At 34.7% G+C, this 19,550-nt stretch overlaps 1 protein-coding gene across 1 annotated transcript in view; it reads right to left on the bottom strand.

Moving 5' to 3' along the window:
• Nucleotides 1–9,536: 9,536 nt before the first annotated feature.
• Nucleotides 9,537–19,550, bottom strand: part of LOC125061368 (monocarboxylate transporter 12-like) — a 43,324-nt gene continuing 33,310 nt past the window's right edge. The window contains exon 18 of the mRNA XM_047666778.1: nucleotides 9,537–9,626. The gene's annotated coding sequence lies outside the window, so the exon portion shown is untranslated. The remainder of the gene's footprint in view (nucleotides 9,627–19,550) is intronic.

The raw sequence follows: 19,550 nt of genomic DNA, 5'->3' as shown, positions 1-19,550 counted from the left end.
TAAGTTCCCTTTGTTCACTGGAAAGTTGTTACTTTTGAAAACAATGTTACAGAACGTAGAATTCTGCACCGCATTAATTACCATTTTTTAATTTAAGTACACGTTATCTAGATATTGAATAGTTTTAAATTATATTGGCTTTGACAACTTCAATAACTTGGGTATAATTTTGATGATTTACCTACTCGCGTAAACATATTATAAATTATTAATTGAAAAATGCCTCCTTTTTGTCTTGAAATAAATTTGGCAGTTAGTCCAAGACATCAGGATTACTTACGTATTATATTAATTAATATAAAAATAAATTATTACAACCTTACATTTAATCTCATATGCGTGTTATTTAAAATGCAACCCTGTCTTCATCTAACAAGGCCTATTTTCCCAAATCACATAGATAGAGATGATTGAAAATGATAAGAATATTTTCCCAAGTCCCATATACGAGACATTATGAATTAGTTTTTTACATAATATGTCAAATCATTATATTAATAAACATGTTGGATATTGTTTAAGTAACATTAAACTAAACCTACGGAAAATGTTTGTCAATAAATTAACTTATATCAGATCTAAAAGACAGATAATAGTTTACATCTATTTTACTGGTACATACGGACTTACATATACAAGGTACTGAAACTTCTTTAATACTCTCACTATGAGTAATTTATATACTTAGATATCAGTTAGTTAAGCTTGGGCTCTATGGTTAAAAATTTTGGCGCGTTTTCATATGAAAATTTGACAAATGCTGTTAGCTGTCAAAAACTAGAACCCAGCCTAGTTAATTTTTGACAGAGCCGAGTCTTTGACACAGATAATAATATAGTAGTCTTGATAGACAACAAACACAAAATTCGTAAACCGTACAATCCAAGCTCAACACATGATAATTACAACGTAAAGTATTTTCTATGAACATTTTTTTCTTTACAATTCAATACGAATTCAGATCTAGCGATTTAATCGCGTTATGAGTGTAAAAATGGTAGATTGTGATGTTTGTTCAATGAATTAGCTTTGCTAATATTATTTATAATACGAGATTGAGGAATAAATTTAATAGCAGGAAGACGTTACACAAGACTTTCGGTCGAAAGACTATAGCCTGGCCGCAAGACGATTACGTATAAATAATTAATGGAAAGTCTTCGTAAATAAATTACAACTGTTGTCTAAACATAGCTGTGATCTCTTCAATAGTTTTGTTTTTCGTTTCCGGGATTTTGAATGATATGAATAATATAAATATGAACTGAAGAGCAGCGAATATGAGGAAGACGTTCGTATCTATAATTGACTGAAAAAAGTAAATATCGGTTAGTTATTTGTTTTTTTAAATAATAAATATAACTTCATCAACATTTAATAATCAGGCTGGGTTTGACGAAGGCACATAACGTGATCACCTACTAGTAAATACACCTGTGACCCTCAAGGGGATTACTTGTTGAATATAAGCTTGTTGATTAATTTATTGATTTTCTTATTTATACCTAAGCTAAATATGCGAATTTGGAACTTTCTGTTCGAACAGCTGTTTAGCTAAAATATATTATACTGTATGTATTACATAAAGTATCTTTTCATAAAATACATTCCATTTACCTTAAGTGGTAGAAAACTTTGTGCTACTATGAAGTTAGCAGTCCAGTTAACCGTGACGGCTACTGAAGAAGCTGCTGGTCGCGCGCCTTGGTTGAACAGTTCTGCACATTGAATTAAACAAATCATTAATTTACGAAGAGGAAACATGTGTATCTATAGTGCCATCGCTATTGATAATCGACTATTGACAGCGCGAACTTGTTTTACGCACTGTTTACTATTTCAGTAAAAGTTAAATTTGATAAAAAATGGGCACAAAATGACCGTAGGATAGACCTTAGAATAGAATAGATAGATAGACCTTTTACACTTACCTGTAACAAGGAACCAGGGGATCGATCCGGGTCCGACAGCGAACATCGTTACGAAAAGAATCACCAATGCGATGCATAAATATGGTACCCAGGATATTGTCGTCTGGAAGACAGATAAAGGAAAGTGAGGTTAACTATTTCTTAACGTTCATGCATTTTTAGTACTCTGTGATTGAAGGACGTATTAGAATTACACTACGAGATTTAAAATCAAAATTGAGCGCGAACTATGACAGAAACCAATAAATTGTTGACAGACGGGAGTATGAATATTTTGAATATTAAAATTTTTAAGTGAAAACTATTGCCATAATATTAAAAAAAAATATTACAATTTACATCCCAGCAATTAGGCTTAGTAACAAGCCAGATTAATAAAGAAAATAAGAACGATTTCTTTGCATTAAATACTAAGTATATTAATCGCCCGCGTTTGAAATTTGTAAATTCAACATTAAACAACTTTGTTTATTTAAAAGAGTATTTAATGAGATTATATATCTTCTAAAAACCCTTAATCTTCTATAATCAATCGATAATAAAAACAATAAGTTTAAAATTATAGTAATGACCCGTGTACAAGAGTGGATCTGCTGTTAGTACTTAACATAAAACTTGTATTTTTTCGTGATTTACTTTAAGACTTACATATCTAATAGCAATACATAGCGCAATAGTGGTTGCCATCATTCCACTAAATCCAATGAGAAGTAAGGTCTTCCTTCCCGCCTTTTCCACCAGTAGGAGACTTATCACAGTCATTATGACATTCATTGCGCCCATACCTAGAATATATGAACTATTAACAATCAGAAAATAATGCGACTAACAGTGGCGTAACAATAGAGTGGCAGAGCTGGCAAAATGCCACGGGCAACCTAGGATTTTATGTTCAATGGATGAATTTGAAGTCTCCAATACGCATTGGGCTAGCGTGGGGACTACAGACCATTTCCTGTCGCCTAAGAGAGGAGGCCTATGGCCATTAATGGGACATATACAACGTGTAATTAAGTACGCTGAAAAGCTCGAAGTTTATTAAAATTAAACTGACTACAACGTGACGATTTTTACTGATAGGGCACCATCAAAAGAATTTGCCACGGGCCCCAGATGGTAAAGCCACTGGCGACTAATATTTTTTTTCATTTCGGCAGCCATTGAATACACTAAGGATTTGAGTGTAAATATTAAGTAATTTTAAATTTAAGATGTCAAATTAAATAATTGAAATACCAGTAAATTTTACCAATGTCGCTATTTCTCTATTATTATTTACCTTATTTGTCAAAACCGTAGTTAAATTCATACCTAAAACTATTGGGTTTCGAAACTATATAAAACTTTGTGTATAAAGTGTGGGATGTCTTAATAAAATTAAAATTGGGAACATTGTTTAAACTTTAATCGATACGTTCTATAAAATGAATTCTCTTCTGACGTTCATAAGTGTAATAGTTTACCTATATGAATAACGTTATTTTGAGTTTGAGTTATGAACAGAAAGTATATAAAACTGAAAAACCGCGCAAATAATTGTGAAACCTCGCCTTAGTTTCTATCAAATAAACTCCTTTACCTACAGAACCGATTGAAATTGTTTCACCAACATAAACCTACGTTATCAGGGCGTAAAATCTATCTATCTATATATAAAATTCTCGTGTCTCGGTGTTTGTAATTAAACTACTCCGAAATGTTGTATACACATCTATATATTTTTCATCCCGCTAAATTTTAATTTTAATTTTTACGACAAAATATCCCCCTCTACGATCAACCCCTATTTTTAATTTATTAATTAGAAACTTATGACATAACTCTAAGGTTTATATAGAGAAAAACCTTAAAAGTTATCATTCCGGAAAACCGAACAGTCTCTGGGGTAGCATAGCAAAATTTCCCATGTTGGTATATACTAAAAAGGTAGGCTAAGTAAATTCACATTAAGGATAAAACGAAGTTCGCAGGGGAAGCTAGGAGTCTATATAACAATGAGCAACAGCAAAGGGGCATCTATGAATAATGTTTGCTGGAAAACATATTTGTTGAGATTCCCACTCTTTGTTGGAAAACGGCTATATCATGAAATAACGCAGTGAATACACACTCTTACGAGATTAACACAACTATTTATTTTTTGCTTTATGATTCCAGTCTAACAGTTATGATAATTAGTTATATTAGATATTTATATTTTTGTTCAGTTGAAATTATATATTTTTTAATGCGACATTATAGATTTAAATGTACTCACCTAATGTAGCGTACTGACCCTGCCCCTCATTTAAGCCAGCGTTCGTAAAGATATTCGTCGAGAAGAACATGACCGCGTTTATTCCCGAGAACTGCTGAGCAACCATCACCACCATGGCGATGAGTAATGGCTGTCGAAGTTGCTGATTTCCAAAGAGTTCACGAAGAGTGACTTTCTTGCTTATTTTGTTCTTTTCTGCTTCCTGTAGACGAAAGATATGGAAGTAATGTACTGGTCATGTATACGAAGACTCAATAAATGTTTTTTATTTGTGGTGCGTTTCTTCTTATTTTTGAAGTGAAACTTCTTTATCGGGGTTGGAAAAAAATTTAGTGTAACATTTTTCGGTTACGCGTCACGTTTCGGTTACGCGTCACATGTTTCGGTTACGCGCGTCTTTTTCTCGTCCCTACCACGGTTGATTCGAAGAGATTCTAAACCATTAATAACAAAAATTTATAATAACTATAACAATGATACTAAAAATTATATTACAATTTATGAAATTCTGTAATAATCTTAGTGGTAATAAGGTAAAATGAAATAATTGTATTATTTGTATTCAAGTCTGTGATTTTAAAAGCCTTTTGTTAAACTTTATCTAATTTAACTTTATTTAACCAATTTCTGTAAAGTTAGTTGCATATAGATAATTTTTCGAAAAATAAGGTCATAAAGAAGTTTCACTTCTAACGTGTGTACACTAGTACACGCACATTTTTGTGTGTTATAAAGTATGAATAAGTTGTATTAGAATCATGTAACAGACATAATCATTTAGACATAAAGTCTCTTATGAATTAAATCAATCAAAATTGATTTATTTACATTGGTAACTATGAATACTTGTTACAAAAGGTCTGATCCCAAATCAAAGCGGGTAAGAATAACTTTTATTATTAAAACTGGAGGCAAACGGGCAGAAACCCCATCTGATGTTAAGTGAGATCGCCGCCCATGGACACACAACTCTGCCAAAGGGCTCGCAAGCTCATTGCCGGCCTTTTAAGAATCAGAATGCCCTTAAAGAATTGGCAAGAATCTCTCTGCCACTCTTTTAAATGACAAGATTAAGGTTTTTTTGTTCTTTTCATTATTAGTGTAAACACTATTTGACAGAAAGAGCCGATATTTGTAACAATATGATTACACCGATTTAGTACGAATACCGAAATATTTGTGACTGATTTTGCTGAGCATTTGTTTCAAAATCAAACTCAAAATAACTTTATACATATAGGTAACCAAGTATAGTTAGGGACGTCAACGGAAGAGATGTTCAATTAATTCTAAATTTAGATACATTTACTTGAACATCAATGCATAGAATTGTCTGCCCCACTGTAAAATTATTGGTAACTGATAAAGCACTGCACTAGCAGTGTTGGCCAAGTTGGCTTCAGCGTGCGACTCACATCTATGAGGTCGTAGGTTCGATCCCCGGCTGTGCACCAATAGACTTTCTTTCTATGTTCGCATTTAACATTCACTCGAACGGTGAAGGAAAACATCGTGAGGAAACCGGCTTGCCTTAGACCCAATAAGTCGACTGCGTGTGTCAGGCACAGAAGGCTGATCACCTACTTGCCTATTAGATTGACAAGTGATCATGAAACAGATACAGAGGCCCATACCTAAAAAGGTTGTAGCGCCACTGATTTATTTATAAAGCTATTCGACTTGTATAGGTACTCATTAGCGCGCGCGCAATCAACTTATCTACTATATAAAAATAAGTCGGGTTTTCCTTCCTGACGCTATAACTCCAGAACGCACGAACCGATTTCCACGGTTTTGCATTCGTTGGAAAGGTCTCGGGCTCCGTGAGGTTTATAGCAAAGAAAATTCAGGCAAAATTTCAATAGAAAAGTGGGATCACCAAACGAAATGTTACATAAAACGAAGCCATCTGGTGGCGAAACGGAGTTCGCCGAGTTTGCTAGTTATTTATAAAAATTCAGTCACCTGATGCATCTCCTCCATTTCTCCGTGAACAGCTACATCACCGCGGAGCCAATTAAGGGCTGAAACAAAATATTCTCAAATATCCCAACATTTATTCTAAAACTAGTGGATGATAAGACAGATAATAACAAATATAAGCTTTTAATGAAATTATGAATTAAGGTTTTTACAAGTATTTCGACATGTCAGGTAAGACGGCTAAGTACCTCATACCTGAATTCCAGGCCACTAAAATTCCATATTTGACAGTACAAAAAATAAAGTGTTGTTGAGACTAATCTGTATAACTTTAAAAAGCGTTATTGCAGTCTTAAGCGTTTAATCTTGTTAAAACTAATTGTGCTAACCTCATGCTTGTAAACAATACGTCTTTGACTGTCTTGGAGTTTAATTTGAGATTTTGATCGAAATATAATATAACTCTGTGTAACCTAAGAATGATAAAAGAACTTGAAATCTGTTTACGTGGTTACAGGTATCTCATATGTGCTCGACTAGACGCCATTTTGCATACGTAGAGTCGCGGTTTGGCGGGTTCTTGAAATTATATAGTTTAAATCGAATATTTAAATACTGTTTTTAATATGTCAAATATCATATTTATTACACTATTTATATCTACGACTCCATTGATTTATAAGCCAAATTATTTTTTTTGTGACTGTCCCCACGTAAGCCTTCGAAAGATGCAAGCATTCTAGTATTATTAAAATAAATATTTAATTCATCTATTACGTAAAATATATAACCTCTTTGTGCCTTTAATTCCGCGCCCTTATTTAATAGTAGAAACTTGGGTGTTTCAGGACATAACGGTAAAGTACAACATTGTACAATTGCTGGCAACACTATCACAGCGAGTAGCCATGGCCACCCGTTAGCCGTTCCCAATACTACTTCTAGCCCAAGTATTTGTGAGAGAAGAATTGTTATTGTAATTACTAGTTGGTATACTGTTCCGATCTGAAAAGAATATAAATTAAACGACACTAAAACACGTTTTAATATTTGTTGTGTAAACTTCCATGTTTTATAATTTAAAATGTAGAAATTATAGATGTATAGACTGAGCCAGCGTTGCGCTGACTTACGGTATACCAGTAAACGTTGACAATGCTGAAATTCACGTTGTCAGATTCAATTTTGATGCACTTCGACCCCTGTTGGGAATAGCGAATCCACACTACACAAATGATATATCCCATATATTATATACATATATAAGTCTGCGGAACGTTGGCTCTTATTAAAGAAAAGTTTTGTATGAGACCAATATTAGTATAAGAAATCTATTAATAAGTTATCGTTTTAACATTAACAGAAACTATGTTATGGTTTGTAAAATCTTACCGAGCCTCGCAAAGCCACAGGCGATATTTCAGCCAAATACATTGGTGTAAGCCCTGCGTTTAAACCATTGTTAATACCGATAATCAATCTGAAAATAATATTCGTTTGAAGGTTAAGATATGAATTAGTAGATTCGAGATTGTTTCATCTTTCCGAAGGTGGCATACAGAATTTATGTATGGGGGTTTTTTGCTTAAACAAAGCAGTAAAAATGAGCGCAATAACTGGAAACCGTAAATATATACCCTTTCATTAATAACGCCTAGTAAATAGTGAAGACAACTTTGAGGTATATATACATAATTATGGCGTATTGGCTGTAAGATGTCTATCAATACGAATATGGAGTGTTAAAGTAAGATATATAGGGGTGTTAATGTGGTATTATTTTGACAAACTAATGAGAACATGTATGAGAGGTTGAAACTAATGGTAAGAGAGTACTAGAGTAAGAACACGTGCTAAGGCTCGACTCTGAACCCAAACAGTCTTCGGATGTAAACGCTACAGTATCTATATATATAATATAATAACGGGTTGTCTTCACCAACAGATGTAAGGTAACGGAGTGATACGGATATGATCATAGGTGATATTTTTCTTACAAAAATAAAGTCTTGAAGGAATCTGCACCACGTTGAGAAGATGCGAGAAAGGAACATTAAATAAAGAGGAGGGTAACGTGCGGCCTTATCGCTTTTGAGCGATCTCGACAACTCGCTGCAGAGACATTATCGCCAAGAATAGAGTTTTGTTATGGGTTTTCAGAAGAGCATAGGCTATAGCTATGAGCTCCCATGTATTTAAAATTGTTCTTAAGGTAAGAAGGAGTTTTCCGCTGACGAATCAGCCTAGCCCCTTACGGAACCAGATAAAGAAATTTTGGAGACGATCCAGTTTATTAATACATTTAATTTTGTCAATATTACTGATGAACTATAATGAAGTTACAGTGTTGTCAAGATAAATAAAACAGTTTGCTGCAACCGTTCATCCCTCGACGGTTCTCTTCTCGCAGAATCTACGGTAAAGATTCGGAAAGAAGACTTAGCGCCAAGCCTGACGCCCTTACGTCAAAATTTTACTGGATTTTGACACAGTCATAGTTCGCGCTAAATTCTAGCTTCTGAATTTCACCCTACACTGTCATACGGTTCGATGCGTACAACATACCTGCCAACTATTAGCATTTCTGAGGATTGTGCCGTTTTGGATAGAGCCTCCAGCATCGCAGCCACGAAGACCAGGAGGTTGTTCCACAATAGACCACCTTTTCTTCCTAACCTGAAAGAATCCTTAATTATAATCTCAGCGAATCTGTCTTTCTCTTCTATTCCGATCTAATTTTAATTTTTGAACATCAAATATATTGTGGTTTATGACATTTTCCTTTGAATAATTGTAATGTAGAGGGAGGGTTAAACTTGCTGAGTTTCTTGCCCGTTCTTCTCAGAACAAGGCCTCCTGGTAGTTCGAACGGATGGCGTAGTCCTGCTCTTTCGCGAATTTTGTAAACGTTTTTGACATTCATAAGCATGACCTTAGACGCATCTAAATTGAATAAACGTATTTTGATTTGATTTGATTCATTGATCGAGAGCGGTCATTTAATAAAAGTCTCAAAATATTCTTCTCTTCTAGTTTCTTTCAGCAGTATAGAATACTCTATCCAAAAAGAATTTTACCTGTCAGCAACCAATCCAGTAATAACTCCCCCGATCATTCCTCCAACACAATAAATGGACACAGTCAGAGACCAAATGTTCGTCACAACCGGGTCATCCTTTGCAGCTAATGATAAATTGGTTCCAGTTAATGCTTCCTTCTGGAGCCATTGCGACATAACCTGAAAGGATTAAATATGATGTAAGCTGATGATAATAGGTGCCAAGATTTTTGGAATCAAATTTAGTAGCGAGAGCTTTTCATCAGGGTATCGAATCCAGGAATATAATAATGAGGTGCGGTAACCCCGGTAGGTTGTAGTGCTTAATTTTATTCAGTCAAATAACAATTATACAACTTACAAATTCTGGCGCGTTCATGACGCCCGTGTTGTATCCATGCTGAAATGCGGACAGCGATGCCGCCATTATAGCGAACGCGAGCCTCGCATTCATACTCTGAAAATAATAATAATAAATTTTATTTACGACGAACATTCTTTTTTTGTATTCGATATCTTTTTAAATATCGAACATAATTATGTATCGCAAAAAGAGACAGCGCGGCTGCTGTAATTATTACGACGTCTGCCATTGCCGAAACTTGAAAGCGAAGTGAGTGGTAGGGCAGTATGTAAACACACACTCCTCTCGATCCTGCTGCAGCAGTATTTAGGGAATTAGTGCCGGCTGCTCGAGGGCAGGGGCTGAATGTAAATGAGGTATCAAGCAGTTATGGCCTAGAGGCTTCAGCTAATCACATCATTGAGATTGCGGACCGTGCACCAATGGACATTCTAAGTGCGCATTTAACAACCACTCGTACGGTGAAGGAAAACATCGTGAGGAAATCGGCAAGCATTAGATTCAAAAATGTTGACAGAAACACAGAATGCTGATCACCTACTTGCCTATTGGAAAAAATAAATGGTTTTTATTACTGTATAAACACTATCGTTACTGGATCATAAAATTTAAAATCCTATGCATTGATGACACAGATCAATGATCTATCCCAATTATTCATAAAAACTAAGACAGTCTTTTGCACTGTTCTCATCTAACATCTCGTCGCAGCGTAAAAATAATTTGGCAGAGAGAGACAAAACACTTTAATTATAGGAATAAGACTGATTCAGTTACATAATAAATATATATTTTATTTCCAACACACAAATATATTTGACCTACATATAATAATAATTAAATATGGATTAATAGAAAAATGTATTTAAAAAGTTTGATCCCTGTGGCACCCGTAATGGCATGAATTTTTTAGAACAAGGAAAGTACCAGATCACAACTATCTACCAGGCGCCAACTTAAATGTTCAGTTAGATTAGAATCGATATTTATAAAAAATATAATAGTATTTTTTTAAAGCGATCTGGGCCACTTATTGGTACTAAGAAAGTTCTTAGACCTACCAAATGTACATAAAAAATGTGTGTTACTTGTCACTACGTTTTCAAAAAGACCAACAGTCAACAGCATAATACAGACTTTTACTATTTTATAGTTTTCGAATTTACGCAACGCAGATTAAAGGGAGAAAATATTAAAAATTTTAAAAGGGTCAGGACATCTCGTGTGTGTTTTTTTTTTGTATGACTATCTATTTTTGAATTCCGCAACATTAACAAATTTTACGAAGAAATAAGAATTAACTAATTAACTGTAAATTACTTTACGTTAGATTCATCTTAAATCGCTTAGAATATTATTAATTTTGTATGCCCGAAGTCAACACGCCTTTTTATTGTCGTGAAATCCATTTACAAACCCTCGCGGCGGGGTAAGTTATTGAAGTGACGCGGGGTGTATGGGGAGGTCGGTAGCTGCAATAGACCTCCTAAAATTCAACCGATTCACCTGCTTGTTATGGATGGGAGGCAGGGACCAGGGTATCACTTTCCCTTAATCCGTGCCTCCGACAAAAGTTGCTCATGTGAGCGCCCAACTTAATGCAACATGCCTAACAGAATTATTCTAGTAGCGCAAAAATGGTATTTTCACTGTTTAGATTTTCTTACAAAATTTAGCTATTTAGTAACAAAATATTAGTTTTGTGATAAAAATCTCTCTGGTGGCAGTATGTTTGTTAATTAATAGATAAAAATATTATCTATGAGTAATAGTGTGTGAGACGCATTCACTACGTAGGATGCGCAATTTCGGTCATTTATATTTATTTTACAACAAATTAAAAAGGTTTTAGTATCAAGCGTAAAACATATGATGGCGTGTACTTTTTTTAAGAAAATTCATGAGGAATAATCCCGACATACCTTTTGCGTGACTTTGACCGTTAACACACGCAAGAGAAGCTCTCAAAAATCACACAAATTCTGCAGTTTATTAATATAAAATCTAGATAAAAATACCATTACATTGTAAATTATTATTTATTTCCAATATACAATATATAAAATATTCTTAATTTGTAGATTAAGGATAATTGAAATAATAATAATTAAAAATTACAAAGTTTGGTCCCTGTGTACCTTTAACGCTGGCAGTATTTCCTCGCTGTATTGCTATTTATTATTGCTATTTACTTTCGTTGAGCGAGGAAAGCACCACCTGGGGTCACCGGTACCTTCTACCAGGTGTCAACATAAATCCTAAATTCTGTCTATATATTCTACACACTATTCTCTGAATAGTGAGTTTTATACATACCTATTGAAATGTTAAGACAAAATTTGTTATTAATCTAACTATCAGGGCGAATATTATGATATTTTTCAACCTTATACTGTTTATTCCTATGTCAATAGACATTTTTTATTATTTTTCTTTTAAGTTTATTTTTTACAGCTTAACACTTATTCGATAGAAAATAATCACTTTTTCAATGCCACTCTCATGGATTCAGTCCGTGTTAAATTGAATAAATCTTGTCAGCAACATGACAAACTGACTCCTGAAGAAATAATTTATATAAATAAGAGCAGTGTTGGCCTAGTGGTTTCAGCGTGCGACTCTCATCCCAGAGGTCGTAGAATCGATCACCGGCTGTGCACCTATGGACTTTCTTTCTATGTGCGCAGTTAACATTCGCTCGAACGGTGAAGGAAAACATTGTGAGGAAACCGGCTTAGACCCATAAAGTCGACGGCGGCGTGTGTAAGACACATTAGATTACGTACTGGCTTATTAAATTGACAAATGATCATGAAACAGAAATCTGAGGCCCAGACTTAAAAAGGTTGTAGCGCCACTGATTTATTTGATTCTAATCACAATTTGTGCCGAAAATTTCTATTCCGTAAATTTCTTCGATAGTTAAAGTGGATTTTATTCTTGTATTATTTTAGACTCATTTTTTATGCGTAAAAAAGTCGTATTTAATTACATATGCGAGTATGAGACTCGCAGTTTTATCAACATCCGGGAAACTTAAAAATAATGAACTTTAATTAAATGTTATCAACAAACTCTTGATGCTCAGCCATATTATTAACACTTTGGAGTTTTATTTATGGTACAAACAAACAGGTAAATCGAAACAGTAAACTTGTATGATTGAAGATGTATGAAAATAAAAATAATGTAGTATGCAGTGGTGATAAAAGCGTACCGAAACTCGAAAGTATGTTGGATTACAATTTATTTAAAGTAAAATAGATGAAAATATAGAGAAAAACAAAGTGGTGATTCGTAATACATTCAAAAATTCAATAGTCCAAACTTTTCTATCTTTTCTAAAACTAAAACTTCTATTGAAATTAGAAAAGTGTCGTAAAACTTTTTATTAATGTTTATATGCGCTTAAGATGTTTTATTTAAATATGTAGTGTTCAAGGAAACCAAAAACAACATAAAAGATATTATTAAAAAAATGCATAAACCACCTAATATTTTCTTCGAACTTGTGTCAAGAAACTGTCATTTTAAATGTCAAATTGCAAGGTGAGCCAGTTATGTCATGATTACATAATCTGGTTGTCATTTTAAACTGGTTCCAACGCTTATAAAGTAAAAGAGCTTTTATTTAATAAAGCAGAACTTTTAAATACATCTCATAGATGGATTGTAATATATAAACTATATACTATAACTATATATATATAACTAAAATTTGTTAGTGAAACTAGTGTACTGAGTAATTGTACGTGTGCTTTTGGACAATTCAAGTATTCAGTATGGAGACAACGATTCAGTTGAAGTTCCATAACAGGCCGTGCGGCTTGGGACATGCACATGAATAATAGATACTCTTATATCACCGATTGGGTTTCCCTAGGCCCATGTGCGAAACAAAATACCCTGCTACACATTCAATTTCCTTGTGACCTCATTGTAGACTCAATCATTAGGTTGTAGTTTTTAAATGTGAATAGAGATATTTTAGCACGTTTATATACTTTCGCAGGTATCCTGTGCAACCCTAGTTTCCTTGACAAAAGCTGAACATGCTATCTTATTGTTCGAAAATTATATAATTAACCTTAAAGTCTGTTTTTTTCCTTCTTTTGTTTTCGTGTCTATTGTATGTATATTATAGTTTATTTTTTATCTACTTCATGTTTTATTTATTAAATTGATTGTTTCAGCAAATACCAAGTAAGATGCTTCTATTTGAAGGCTGATTTTTTAATAATGGGACAAATAGCCAGGAGGCTCACCTGATGTTAAGTTATAGTATAAGCCAGAGGAGAAGATAAGAAGAACTATCTACTAGAACGAGCGACTATCATACCTGAGGTCGTAGGTTCGATCCCCGGCTGTGCACTAACAGACTTTCTATGTGCGCATTTAACATTTGCTCGAACGGTGAAGGAAAACATCATGAGGAAACCGACATGTCTTAGACCCAAAAAGTCGACGGCGTGTGTCAGGCACTGGAGGCTGATCACCTACTTGCCTATTAGATTAAAAAAATGATCATGAAACAGATTCAGAAAACTGAGGCCAAGACCTAAAGAGACTGTAGCGCCACTGATTTATTTTATTTTATAAGCCAGAGGGCTCGCAATTGCGTTGTCGGCATTTTAGGAATTGGTACGCTTAGTCTGGTTTATTAGTATGATGCTCGAGAGGTAACCGTTCATTTTTGTAATTTAACACAAATTAAGAGCAGACCGTATCTCTCTCCTTCTGGTTTCTTCTATGTTTGCCATAGACTTTTGTATGATGATTTGATAATTTAAAAGAGTACCGAGAGTTTTTTACGCCGGCTTTTTCTCTCGGCCTACACCCTCTGTCTTCTTTGCCCCTGAGTAGGGATGTTTATCGAGACAAATTTAATGATGTGGAATAAGTGATACCTGTATCTTATATTCCATAATAAACGTATTTTTTTTCCCTCACGGTTATACCACAAATATTCCTTGCATTAATCAGCACACGGTAAAAATTATGCCATCAAAATATTTTCTTTTCAAAGGAACATCGCTCTTCCGGAACGTAGGCGTATGTGGCTGCGCATAAACAAGCGTAATTTTTGTTGACAATTCTTATTGACGGTTCGATCGGTAATTCAATGGAATTGCTATGAAGATTGACGATTCTTTTGCTTTACATTTTTTGATAAGAACATTTAAATTAAAACTACCCATTCCTATAAGATGCCGAAATTACAAAATTAATCTAAATCGGTGTAGCGCTAAATGTGTAAAAGCGTAACACACCCACTTTCCAGTTTTTAAATAATAACTATATTAAGGTATAACGAAACACCGTTGGCACCCCATAATAGTTAAATAATTAGTCTTGCGTATAATTATTAATATTACACGATAAGAGCGTGCAAAAAATACGTGCTTCAATACTTAATTTTATATTGCTTATTTATACATATATAATATAGGAAAATTTTCACTACATTTAATTCAACATCAAAGGGGCAAACAAAGACGGTTTCAAAATTAGAACTAAAAATTATGATATCGCGCATGCGCAAAAATAAAACTTACCGCCATGATGAATGAAAAATAAAACCTCCTTCGAATACGAAACAACCTTTTACACCTATAAAAACCAACTGTCACAGTGACATAAAAGTACTCGCGCCGTAAATAATGTACGGGGTCGCCGAAATTCGAATTTCAAATGACGCGGACGCGGTCTGTGTGGTCAATGACGTCATCTGAACCGGTTATCCTACGCATACCTTAGCATAACCATCTTATTTTGTACCTTACCCCTATCTAATTAAGTTCAAAATTACAAAGTCATTAATATTATTTCTCCATAATATAACTACATTTGAATATATATCTTTATTTGTAGTAATAAGGCTTAAAATAGCGTGTAGTACTAGTTGTTTTCTTAGGTAACTGAACGCTCGCTACGGCCGTAGTATGAAAAAATTGTAACCGGACTCTATAAAGCGCTTTTAAGCGCTGTTTTTAAGAAGACTTTGAAATACACAATGTTTTTGATGTAAAAATATAATATTTTCACTTACGTGAAGATCCCAATAGTATTATGCTTCAAGAGTCAAGTAGCTCATTGAGTCACCTATAAAAAGTGCGTGCGTACAAAGTACACATGTCAGAAGTGAAACTTCTTTGGCAAACTATTTTTTAAGTCTTGTTCATATTTATAAAAATCTAAATTAGATTTATAGTTATATAATTAGATAGATTTCCGAGCCTTAGAGGGAGGGAAAAAGGAAAATATGTTATGAATTTAATTGTCATTGAAATATTAAAAGTGTCGAAAATTAATACAAATTATAAATTTAATTTATTTCTTCGATAACAAAAATACGTGGCATTTTAATTTACAATTCGTCATTTGAGAATTCAATAAATTATTTTGCATAAAATATAAAATACTAACATTTTAGAAATTCTATTTACAATATTTTAATTTTAAAAATAGAATTTCTATAAGGCAATTCGCCCTTTTCACTCTCTCAATCGGTCTCAATCGCTCTCTACCTTTTCTTCGACAAAAACGCTGACACATCTTCGTGACTTTAATATTATTATTATTGCGTTTCATCCGTAAAAAAATTACCCTCATGCGCCTAAAGAAGTTTCACTTCAATAATACTTAAATTTTAAATTTACGATATATACATATATGACACGTAATATTATACAATTAAGAAATGCTTTAAAAACAACGACCAATTATTCCTGTTATATACTGATACATAGTATGTAATATATTTACCTGACATTAATATTGTTAATATTTTACCTCAATGATATGATGTCTCCAACTCTATGTATGTATATCTTTCTTTGTTTCTGTTATATGAAGCTTCACAAGGCACTTTCTTAAATTACATAGATGTTCAACCTTTAAACGCAATCACATGTGTGCACAATGCATATTGGCAATTAAAGACCCGTTATGTAATTACACTAGTCAAACAAGATGGCGCCGTTACTATATTTTTATATAATAAATAGGCATAGTCCCAGCAATCATTCGAAACCAATATTTTTTCTTTTAATGTGCAATATTTATAAGTAGTTTTTATTATTGTATCATATTAAGTGTAATATTAAGAAACGGAGATAAGAAACAAGACGACAGACCCCGTAATTACCGATTTCGAAGGTGTCGAGTTAATAAGTATTTCGTGTTTTGTATTTTCCTGTAAGTTATCTATTACTAATCAAACTATATTAGAAATATTACATTGATCTATGCTCTAAGGATAGTTAGGATGGTTTATTGTCAATAAATATTTAGCCACATAGTAATTTTAAAAAAAAGGTGCGTCTACTTATGTACGTGCCTAAGAAATTACATATACTTCTTTGGCATTATTAAAAATAGTTTTTGATTGCATGCAAATAATTAATTACAATTAAATAATCAAAGACTGGAAAAGGAGTCATTATAAGTAGTCAATAAAGTTTAGTTTACATTTGAAAAATTAAATAAATAAATATTTATTATTATTCTCTTACATTAAGTGTACCTAATAAAAAAAAATCTATTATTATTCGAATGTTGTTTTTAAATTATGTCCAATGCCGTAGGCATCTTCATTCTGTTAATTTTGTGTCACGGTGTGCGCGCATCGTAAAATTTCACTCTCATAAATTTTTCATAACGCCCCTAAAGAAGTATAACTTCAAAAATACTGAATTGAAATTGCCGTTTTTAATAGGACAATCGTGGCTAAGTCGAATAAAAAGTTTGTATATTTTTATTCTAAACTTTATCTTACTGCTACCAAAGACAATTATAGTAAATTTATTTAATTGCCTTTAACTTTAAATATTTTGTACAGACAATACGCGCGTAAATTTAAAGCGCAATCTCGCTGAATGCGTCAACATGGGGGCTCGGTCCTGACGTCACTGATACGTGACTAAAATACAAGTCATTATAACCTTCGAATTGTTTTAACCGCGTGTTTAACCTTGCACTGGTTATTCAAAGGAAAACAAATAATCTACATAAAACTAACTGCAAATGACGACGTACTTGAGTAATTATTTTAAAAACATTTGTTATTTTTAAAACCTGTTCATTATAATGATTAAAAAATTAAATATGAAATAGTGACGCTACAACCTTTTTTTAGGTCTGGTCTCAGATTTCTGTAGCTTTTGCTAAGGTTTCCTCACGATGTTTACCTTCACCGTTCGAGAGAATCTTAAATGCGGACACAGAAAGAAAGTCCATTGGTACAGCCGGGGATCGAACCTGCGACCTCAGGGATTAGAGTCGCACGCTGAAGCCACTATGACAATACTGCTCTCATTATGATGATTATGAAGTATAAATTGTTATTGCTAATATACCGTGTTCCAATACATGAAAGAAAGAAAAAACTTTATTTTAATAGTTTTTTCTTCTTCATAATAAAAAAGGATGTACTTACCTATAGTTTTTTTTTTTTTTTTTTTATGTAATAGGAGGCAAACGGGCAGGAGGCTCACCTGATGTTAAGTGATACCTCCGCCCATGGACACTCACAATGCCAGAAGGCTCGCAAGTGCGTTGCCGGCCTTTCAAGAATTGGTACGCTCTTTTCTTGAAGGACCCTAAGTTGAATTGGTTCGGAAATACCTCTGTGGGCAGCTGGTTCCACATAGTGGTGGTGCGCGGCAAAAACTGCCTTAGAAAACGCTCTGTTGTGGAACGACGGACGTCGAGGTGATACGGATGGTATTTTGTATTTTGCCTTGACGTCCGATGATGAAACTCAGCTGCAGGTATTAGACAACGAACAACTCCTCTGAACACTCTCCATGGTAAATGCGGTAGAAGATGCAGAGAGATCCTACATCTCTACGCAACGCCAAGGGATCAAGCCGCACGGAAAGTGACTGGTCGTCGACGATTCGAACCGCTCTTCGTTGAATACGGTCAAGTGGAAGGAGCTGGTACTGGGGAGCTCCCGCCCAGAGGTGAGAGCAGTACTCCATGTGGGGCCGAATTTGCGCTTTATATAGTTGCAAGCGGTGGCCCGGAGTGAAGTACCGTCTCGCCTTGCTGAGCACACCAAGCTTTTTGGAGGCTAATTTAGCCTTTCCTTCCAGATGACCGCGAAACTGAACGTTATTCGATATGTCAACGCCCAGTATTCCGATGCTAGCTGAGACTTTAAGGAGAGTGTCTTCGAAGAGGGGAGTAGCGACAAAGGGAGTTTTTTTAGCGGAAAACGCGCATACTTGTGTCTTCTTGGGGTTAAATTGGACTAGATTTAGTCTACCCCAGTCCGAGACTCCACGTAGAAGAGTTTCGACTTCAGACACAAGTTTGTTCCGGTACTCATCGACAACAGCCCGAGAAATACCTGCCCGGCCAGTGTAAAAAGTATCCCCAGTGCTGTCGTCCGCATAGCAATGAATGTTGCTAAGCTGCAACATATCATTGATATGCAGAATAAACAGGGTCGGGGATAGGACACAGCCTTGTGGGACACCAGCATTCACAGGTTTCAGGTCGGAGCATGCTCCGTCGATGACGACTTTGATGCTGCGATCAGCGAGAAAGCTGGAAATCCAGTTGCATAATTTCTCAGGGAGCCCATAGGCTGGAAGCTTCGAGAGCAATGCTCTGTGCCACACCCGATCGAAGGCTTTCGCTATGTCCAAACTTACCGCCAGCGCTTCCCCCTTGGACTCAATTGCCTCTGCCCACCTATGTGTAAGGTATACAAGGAGGTCACCAGCCGAGCGACCACGACGAAAACCGTACTGGGAATCGCTAATCAGCTGGTGGCCCTCTAGATACCTCAAGAGCTGGCTGTTAATAATGGTTTCCATTATTTTGGAGAACAAGGAGGTTATAGCTATTGGGCGATAGTTGGACGGATCAGAGCGATCGCCTTTTTTAGGGATCGGATGTACCGAAGCGATCTTCCAGCACTTCGGAACAGTGCTGAGCGTGTAAAGGTACCGGAAAAGGCGCGTTAGGACCGGAGCCAACTCAGGAGCACAAGTACGCAGCACAATT

The sequence above is a fragment of the Pieris napi genome, chromosome 23 (assembly GCF_905475465.1).
Source record: "Pieris napi chromosome 23, ilPieNapi1.2, whole genome shotgun sequence".
Lineage (NCBI taxonomy): Eukaryota > Metazoa > Arthropoda > Insecta > Lepidoptera > Pieridae > Pieris > Pieris napi.
Note: the sequence above shows the minus strand (reverse complement) of the source record. Positions and strands in the feature narration are given on the sequence as shown.